The sequence below is a fragment of the Equus quagga genome, chromosome 1 (assembly GCF_021613505.1).
Source record: "Equus quagga isolate Etosha38 chromosome 1, UCLA_HA_Equagga_1.0, whole genome shotgun sequence".
In the NCBI taxonomy this organism is placed as follows: Eukaryota; Metazoa; Chordata; class Mammalia; order Perissodactyla; family Equidae; genus Equus; species Equus quagga.
The window spans coordinates 46,624,480-46,634,391 of record NC_060267.1 but is presented as its reverse complement, the minus strand read 5'-3'; the positions used below and the strand labels follow the sequence as shown (position 1 = coordinate 46,634,391).

The following is a 9,912-nucleotide window of genomic DNA, read 5'->3' as shown; positions in this document are numbered from 1 at the left end:
AATATTCTTATACATAGATCCTGGTGAACATAAGCATCATTTTTTAATCTATATTAAAATTATTTCATAATTTTGGGATTATTCAGAATATCTACTCTTGATCACTTTCCATAAAAATCCAGTATGCCAATTAAATCAAGTTATTCAATAAACCACTCCCAAACTAGAGGTTAACATCTGACATATTATTAAAGATGAGCATTATAAATAAATTTATCTTAATATGTATGAGAGAATTAACAGATTATGAAGTATATAGAGTGCAAAGTAAAAATAACTTTTATGCTTAGTAACCAAATGTTTCATGAATGTATATGTTCACATTACATATTTTAAATGTTTCTTATTTTAATGTCTCCAAATAAATGAATCTGAAAAGAAAGTAGGACTGGAAAAGCAAACTAAGTCACACCAAACAAAAAGCCTTCAAGTTGAAGAAATTTCTCATGGAAAGTAAGCCTTAAAGAAATACCTCATCACATGTGAATTTGTATGGGTTTTCCGTAATAAGAATTCAACATAAAAAATCATTTTAACATCGTTAACCACAGTTCATGGCTGCGGTTTTTCATCTCCATGCTTTTTTCTCCTCCATGCTTCTTCTACAACTTGGATTTTGTAAGCTTTTTACCTACTTGTATTAAATTTAATCTTCCTTATCTGTACCATCAAGTCATTATTATTTATTGTCACACATATATAAAGCTTATAAAGACTGATAGTTTGTTTCTTGCTAGAAGACACATACTGGCCCACTTACTTCTCTTTTTTTCAGCCAGCACCTCAGCTGCCACAGAAATGACAGAAAGGCCTGTCTTATCTTCTCCTTTCCTGAAATCAAGTTAAATGAGTGGTCTGTTATGCAGCCTATTAGAACTCCAAACTGAGATAACTAGAGCCAGGAAGTAACCAGCATATAGCAAGAGAAAGGAGACTGCAGTTTGCATGGCTCTTGTGTGGACCCTGGTACTGGGATGTTGGGATCGTTGCCATTGAGCTGCATCTTCTTAAGATGTTTCCATAGATAAAATATTAACAGCAGAAAAGATGTCAGTGACATATAAAGGGTATGAAGTTTGCTAGGGTGAATATACTTAAATTGGAAAGGCGTAAAACGTCCCTCAATTTGGTCTTCCGAGTGATGCATCCTTTGTAGTCATTCATGCACATACTGTCATCTATGCTTACCACTACTAGATGAAAAACCAAAGGATCCAAGTCCTCAACAGTATCACGGGAACCACTCTTTTAACTTTCCACTTTAAGTGAAGAAAAATAAAGCTGGAGGTATTTGCTATCTTGAACAAATAAAATATACTGAGGCTAGTGGCAAGCCAGATGCCAAAATGGTTGGTTATTGACCAGGCAATATAAATAGTCTTGCTTCTAAACTATGTAAAGCTGGGTTAAACAATTGAATACCAATTTATTAATATTACCCAAAGTAGACCAATCCTGGAGACTGTCAGAGAAGTTAGAATTTAATCAGCTGAGGACATCTTTTGTCTCTTCACTCAGTCAATGCAGTTCTATGCACCCATGCTATGAAGACATTGGCCAAATTTCCTAGAACAAATTCTTCAGTTGCTAGTTGGAAAAAATGCTCCGTAGTGAACTTATCATGCCTTGGGGGAAAAAGTGCTCAGCCTCATATCACTGGTCATGCTTCCTTAATATCGTGACCTAAAATTCCACAAGAACCTAGTTTCTGGAAGTGCAGTAAAATTCTTGTTTTCTTTTAAATTCTGAGGTTAATGTCAAGCAGGAAAACAACAAGATATGTTAATGGATGGGTTTAAAGCGGTCTTTATGAAAAACAATCCCAAAACAAGTTAAACGAAATCTTGTTCATACACTGTGTGTCTGCCATAGGCTAGAATATTTCATAGCTGGCTTTTAAATGAAAGCTAAAGTCTCATCTGCTAACATTCAAATAAAGACATATTCTCTTTCACTGTTTTGCAATTTTTGCCTTTCCTAACCTCTACATAACTTGGATTCATCAAGCTTAGACATTAGCTAGTAAAATTTAAAAATCTAATACATAGAACGTGCAGCAAATGTCTAAATTGGTAGATGGATCTTAGTCATGTAGTGATGACCCTAATAGATCATTATCAATGAAGATTATTTTAGCAAAAATGTTGGATCCACGTAGAAAGACTTAAAGGAACTTATCCATAAGTTTTCCAAGTTCTTCCTATCAAAAACTTCCCAGTTCCCCTAGGAACCTCAGGAAAGCTAACACTCTCTAAAATTGAGTGCTGATAAACAGTACTTATAAACAGCTTTATTGTCTTCACACAAACACACACACACACACGCACACACACACAAACACACCACGTACACATTTCATTTGGTCTCCTGAAAAATTCTAAGGAAATGTAGGACACAGGTTATTGTCCCATAATTTCCCAAATGAAAGTGAATATCATGGAGGTCATCTAGATTTAAATCTTCTTCTCTTACATCAGGTTTTCAGGCCATTTTTAATATTTATCCAGTATATCTCTCATACTTAGTTTTGTAACAAAGATTTTTCTCTTCAGTTTATGTAATGTTAAAATATTAATTATTTAATTAAAATATTCAGCAATTTTACAAATATTCCTGAAATTCCATTGTGATTTTGATTGGAATTGCATTGGGCACAAGGATTTGGACACCATTTCTATCTTAGGAAATTGATTCTATCTTCTCAAGAATATGGTATCTATTAAATTTGTTTAAATCTTATTTTATGCTCTTCAATACAATTTAATAAATGTCTCAATAATATATGATGTATTACTTTGGAGACTTATTTCCAGGTACCTTATAGTTTTTATTGCAACTGTGGAAAAGTTCAATTTCAAATGTCATATTCTAATTAGTTTTTACTGGTGAATGGATATGCATGGATACTTTGGCAATTTTGCTAAACTTATTTTATTTGATAAATTTATTACTTTGTGAATTATCTGTAGGTAAACATGTTGTCTGCAATAAAAAAATCTGTTTTGTCTTTTTCACCACATAGAAATTTGATGAGGAATAGTTTAACATAAAGAGTGATTAACTGTGACAGAGGACTGGAGTCCTGAGGGATTGATAGAAAGAAGTAAAGAGGCCTCTACAGAATATAGAAATAGAAGATATAAGGAAGAGTCATTCTCCCTGGGTCTAAGATGTGGCGCCCAAGGAAAACCTTCCACTCATTCATGCTCAGAACCAGACCTTGTTGAAGATGGGACGGCTATGGCTCACAGAGCTGTGTCACCAGAAAATGCTAGAAATCCACTGTCTAGACCTTGCCAGAAATCTACCTCCTGCGTGTTGGGAAAGCTGTTCACTGAAAGATATCTTATGAGGTGCTCTGCTGTGAAACTGCTCCAGAGGCATGCTGGAAAAAGGTGCTGAGGGTACTGCAGATCAGCATGCACCTCAGGACCCTGGCACTGGAGAAGCTGTGGCACTACTGAGACAAGCACTAAAAAATATCCAATTTACCTGAATTTTTTGCTGAAAATTTGTGCTTATATAAACCACTTCCTGTTTTACTATGTACAGTTATTATGTTTCTAATATTGTGTATTTGCTTTTGGTCTGTTTATTGATTTTCACAAAGAATCCTTTGGTTTTAACCTCATCTATATTTTATTTTAATTTTCTCTCATTAATTTCCTCTCTCATTATTATATTCAGATTATAAGCTAGTTGATAATGCAAGCTTAGGAATCAGATTGCTTGTGCTAACATTTCAATTTTTTCCACTTTCTAGCTGTGTGACCTTGGGCAAGGTACTTAACCTTTTTTGTTCCTGGTTCCCTATGCACCAAATGTGGTATAATTGTGTTCAAAATTATACTTGATAAAACATGTAGAGCATTGAGTATAAATTTCTATATACAATAAAACTAAGTAAACATTATTCTATTCTTAACTTTTTTCTATTTTTTAACATGTATTTTGTCATTCATTTTTATGTCTTTTTTTTATCCTAAAGATTGGCACCTGAGCTAACATCTGTCGTAAATCTTTTTTCTTCTTCTTTTGTTGGTCTTCTCCCCAAAGCCCCCCAGTACATAGTTGTATATTCTAGTTGTAGGTCCTTCTAGTTCTGCTATGTGGGACGCCACCTTAACATGGCTTGATGATCCAGGCTAGGTCGATGTCCAGGATCCAAAACAGCAAAACTCTGGGCTGCCAAAGCAGATCACGTGAATTTAACCACTGGGGCATGGGGCCAGCCTCTAATTTTTTTTTTACTGCTTTTTTCCATTTAATGAAAATTCATTGAGCATAGGGAATAAAAGATCCTCTAACATCTGCCATCAATATTTTGCTTAGTATTAAAAAATTACATATTGACAAAGACTTGAAGTGTGACATCATATTCACGTGTTTTCTCCTGTATCCTTAATGTATTTCAGGCCAAAGTGCCTTAAGAGGAGACTTCAGGGCTGGTATTGTATATTTAACCCAGTGCTTGAGAATTTGCAGCAGCATATTTGTTCTAGAATATGTTTATTCACAATCTGTTTCCCCTTTAATTCTTCATGCTCATTTGCATCTGCATTTTCTTTTCATTGCACTATGGCATTTGGCTTATTCCACATATATTCATTAACCTCTCAACATTTCTGTATTCTTGAGTTAAATAATTGGCCCATTAATCATTTTTAACATTTTTTTAAATAAATGAATTCATACATATTAATTTTCCAGCTTAGGCTGAAATTTTCAAGATTCCACTTAGATAGTGCTTTTGTTCTTTTTCATTTCCAAATTTTGGATTTACTCCAACATATTTTTTTGTTTTGTTTTATTTTGCCTATGATTGAATAAATGAGTAGTTTACTTTCCAGATTATGGAATATCAATACTATTATTATTATGATTACTATTACTATTGTTTAATTAAAATATTGAATTGTGATGATTACAGAATATATTTTGTGTTGTAGCCATCTTTTTCATTTATTGAGAATTTTTTTGGCCTATTACATGATCTATGCAGAAGATAAATGTTTCTTTGAAACGATTGTGCATTCTCTGTTTATACAGGACTCTATCAGATTAAACTCTATTAGATTAAACTTAATTGTGTTACTCACATCCTCTTTATAATTATAAATTCTACTTGACCTATCAGCCTGTGAAATATTTAATATTTTCACATATATTGATGTGTAGGGTTTGGTCCATTTTTTAAAAATTTGATTTATTTAATTTGGTACTATATTTTTAAAAGCACTCATGCCCCTAATTATTGTCTCTTGTTTATTGTTGTTTCTTTTTATTAGTTTAAATATCTCTCTTTAAATATTGATGAATTTTACCTTAAAAATTATTTCTTTGATATTAGTGTTGCTCACTTTAGTTTGGTTGGTAGTTTAGTTCAGAATTGAGCTTCATATTACAAAGCTAAATAGATGAGTAAAAACATACTAGTGATTTAAGTGGATGGAAGTTTATCTATCACTCATCTAACAAAAACGTCCAAAGTTAAGCAGTTTAGACACCAAGATGCACAAGATAATATTAGTGTTCTGTCACTAACCTAGAAGGAAAGACTGAATATTGGAAAGCATCTAGGAGAACTTGACCATTTGTATTCTCACATCTTTATTCATTCATTTTCAACCATTTTTCATTTATTTCTTTTAGGTGTGACTCTTGTGTACAGGATAAAATATATAAAATATAGGGGCCATTTTGATGGTGCAACAGTTAAGTTCAAACACTGCTTCAGCAGCCCAGCATTCCCAGTTCAGATCCTGGGTGCAGACCTATGCACCACTTATCAAGCCATGCTGTGGCAGATGTCCCACATAAGATACAGGAAGATGAGCACAGATGTTAACTCAAGGCTAATCGCCCTCAAATGAAAAATATATATGTATATATATAAAATATATGAAATTTATAAATTTAAAAATATGTAAGGTTTTATTATATAAAATATATTACAAAATAATATAAAATATACATATATGTTTACTAATCTAAAATTTGAGTGTTTTTCCCTTTTAACGACTAACAATTCATTTAGTGATTTCTCATAACTTTGGACTCATTTCTAATGTCCTACTTGTGGTTTTCAGTCATGCTTTCTCTTTTCTTCTCCACTTCTCTTTGTCTGCCTTGTCTTAGGTTGGTGGAACTAATATTGTTTCTTTTTCCCAGCTCTCTATTTAGGAGTTTGTCTACTTTTAGTATTTTCTTTATCAAGTAAAACATACTTGTTAGTGTATGTGATGTGTTTCTTTTCTAATTGTGCCTGAGCTAAACCACTGCTTCCTTTCAATACAGGCAAATGCCTTGGCATGTATTAAAAACCTTTTGCACTTGCCATCTCTTCCAATATGCGTTATGCAGATTTTTTCATTTTATTAACCAGCTTTATTGAGTTATAATTTATATGGAATAAAATTTAGCAATTTTGAGCGTGCAGTTAATGTTTTGTAGAATTTTCATACTAGCTTGCTTCAAACTACAAAATATCAGTTTCATCACAATTTATATACAGTCAACACTTAGCTATTTTACCAGTCTATTTTAACATTTCATCTGCTCATCATTGCTCCTTCCATCCCAATCCTTCCTTTTAACTTATTTTTTGCCTTTGCATTAGTCTTCTTGGGCTGCAATAACAAAATAACACAGAATGGGTGGCTTAAACAGCAGAAATTTGTTCTCTCACAGTTCTGGAGGCTGGAAGTCGAAGATCAAGTGGCCACTGCGGGCAGTTTCTGGTGGGGACTCTCTTCTTGGCATGCAGATGGCCAACTTCTCACTGTGTCTTCACAGTGTCTTTCCTCTGAGACTCTTGATGTCTCTTCCTCTTCTTATAAGGACACCAATTCTATTGCATTAGGGTCCCACCTTTACGAGCTCATTTAACCTTAGCTACCTCCTGAAAGGCCCTATCTCCAAATACAGTGACAATGGGGGTTAGGGCTTCAACATATGGATTTCAGGGGACACAAAATTCATTCCATAATAGTCTTGCTAAAGTAGATCATTAGTAGCATTTATTATATATATATAATATATATATATATATATATTTATTATAGGTGTGTGTAGTAAGGAACCTCAATCTTTTTTATTTGGAAATAATATTATTTAATTCAATACCCAGAACAAATTTTTAGCCAAGAGTTCAGGATTATAGTTACATTCTTTATCACTTTGAAAATATGAATCATTTGTCTTCTGGCATATTATTATTATTACTATTTATTTTTGCAAAGGAAAATTCAAGCTGAGCTACCATCTGTGCCAATATTCCTCTATTTTGTATTTGGGTTACCACCTCAGTATGGATGCCTGCAAGTGGTGTGGGTCCACACCCAGGAACGAAATGTGGGCTGCCAAAGGAGCACACTGAACTTAACTACTGCACCACAGTGCTGGCCCCTGACGTCATTTTTTGATAAGATTTCTCACGTTATTCAAATTGATATTTCCCCCTTTGGAGATTACCTCTCATTACTTTGTACTTACCTTCTGAATTTTAATTTTCCTTTGATGGTTGCAGTTTTATTACAATATGTGTACATATATATATGTGTGAATATATATATGATATTTCATTGAATCTATGCATAGACTAGAAGACATACCGTTGTTTTGTGTACCACTACTAACATGTATCACTATTTTATGTGGTCAGAGAGCGGAAATATATGATCATCATAAATAACAGAACATGGGGCCTGCCCACTGGCATAGCAGTTAAGTTCACGTGCTCCACTTCGGCAGTCCAGGGTTAGCTGATTTGGATCCTGGGCATGGACCTATGCACCACTTATCAAGCCATGCTGAGCCAAAGTCCCACATATAAAATAGAAGAAGATGGGCACAGATGTTAGCTCAGGGCCAATCTTCCTCAAAAATTAAATAAAATAATAAAACACACATTTGATACTTTTCATGAAGGTTTTATTAGACTATCACACATAGAAAGATAGGAAGAGAAAAATTCTCTCTGAAGATGATTTTTAAAAGTGTTTATCCCAAAGCTAAAGTCAATGTTATAGTTATTGGTGAAACACTAGAAAACTCTCCAGTTACAAAGATACCAGTTATCACCATAGTTATGTAACATTTTGAAGGTTCAAGCCATTTCATTATAAAAACCAACACCAAAAAAAGAGAGAGAATTCTTAATAATTCAAAGGAAAAAGTAAAATAATCATTATATGTAGATGATATTTTCTATCTGCAAAAGATGAAAATGAGCTTTAAAAAGAGCACATGGGACAGTTTAGTAAGGCACTGGCTTCAAACTCAACGAACAAAACAATTACCTATTTGTAGGCACATTAATCAGGTATCAAATATCATAGAAAAAATAAGAACATTTAATAATCACCAAAATTACATATTTTTCACAGGCTTTAACCACCAGATTCCAGATGTGTCTGTGAGCAGCCTCATCCTGTTGATGTTTCATCTGAGGTTGGGGGCAGCCGCACTCTCCTGGGGATTGTTACTCTAGTTCTGTGCTTGCATCTTCACGCACTGCTGGATAAGTCATTTCATATCTCAGAGCTTCAGTTTCTTCACAAGAAAAATGGTATTATGCACATGTGAAGTATTAACAAGTTATGAAGTATACTGATTACCCAGTACATAAATATTATAACTTCCTTCTTTTTAGTGACCACCTACTACATATGCTCATTTTTTATTTTATAGCATATGTATCTTCTTAAAATATCGTCAAAAGGAATATAGAAAAGATGTTCAACATATAATTGTTCAATGAGTAAATGAATGAATAAATGAATTACATTAGCAGAACAAGAAAATCTATTTCCAACACAAAGGTTGCACTTGCAGAGATTTTTTTGTGAATGTAAGCCATATTAAAGAATTCTTTATTTCTAAAAAGATAAAGGATTCTATCACATTCAAGATTTAATAATATTGAATACAGGACATACGATATGATTGCTTTTTTTACCTCAGCCTTAGACTTAATTTATTCTAAATTTTTCACCCATTTTATTTAGTTTTCATTTCATCTGTACAACCAACATTAATAACATATACACATATTCAAAGTTTATCTCATTATATGTTGGTTACTCACGAGTTACTCTAAATTTCTGTTCCTATGACCTAGTTGTTTTCCACTCACAAGTAAAACAGAGGTACACGATAAAATAAAATAAAACAAAAACACCAGTCTCTCAAAAAGTTATACACGGTTAAAGGACTATCAAGACTTAGTAGTCTTACTAAAATTAAAAAGCATTGTGCTCCATATTTTAAAACTTCATTGGAAGTACAGCTTGTTTCCAAATGTGAAGTATATATTCCTAGTAATGATAAATATAACTCAAGAATTCTTTAATTGAAACTAATAGCATTGAAAAGAGAATTGAAATAAAGCAGCTTCATGATTCTGAGGAATTTCTAAAAATTGTTTGCAAATTGGGTCTTACATTTGAGACAATAGATTTAATGTATGTGATTTCCAATAGTCTATATTTTAGTCTTCATTTTTAATCTGAAATTTTAGGCACAGTTTCTAGATTAGGAATATACAGTTATGTGTATAAAGTATAAAGTTCCATTTTTAGTAACTGTCTTACAAATATACACACATATATCATATATTATAGGTTTCTCACTTTAAAATCTCAAAAAGTTTAATGATTGACACAAAATTCATATTATTTGTTATTGTAAATAGCTCATATTTAAGTGGTCCATATGCATTTCCTTCTGTGTATATGTATAGTACTTATATATATTCTATAAATGCTTGTATATATTCTGCTAAATTGTAGGATTTGGATAGTGTTTATTCCAAACATTCTTTATAAAATTCACAATGTTACACACAATTGAAGAATATTGGGGAAGAATAAATTTATATCATACAAGAATTTCTTATCAACTGATTTTCCT

At 32.7% G+C, this 9,912-nt stretch overlaps 1 pseudogene; it reads right to left on the bottom strand.

Annotated features, from left to right (window-relative positions):
* Positions 1–689: 689 nt before the first annotated feature.
* LOC124241944 (putative taste receptor type 2 member 33) lies at positions 690–1,623 on the bottom strand (annotated as a pseudogene).
* Positions 1,624–9,912: the final 8,289 nt, after the last annotated feature.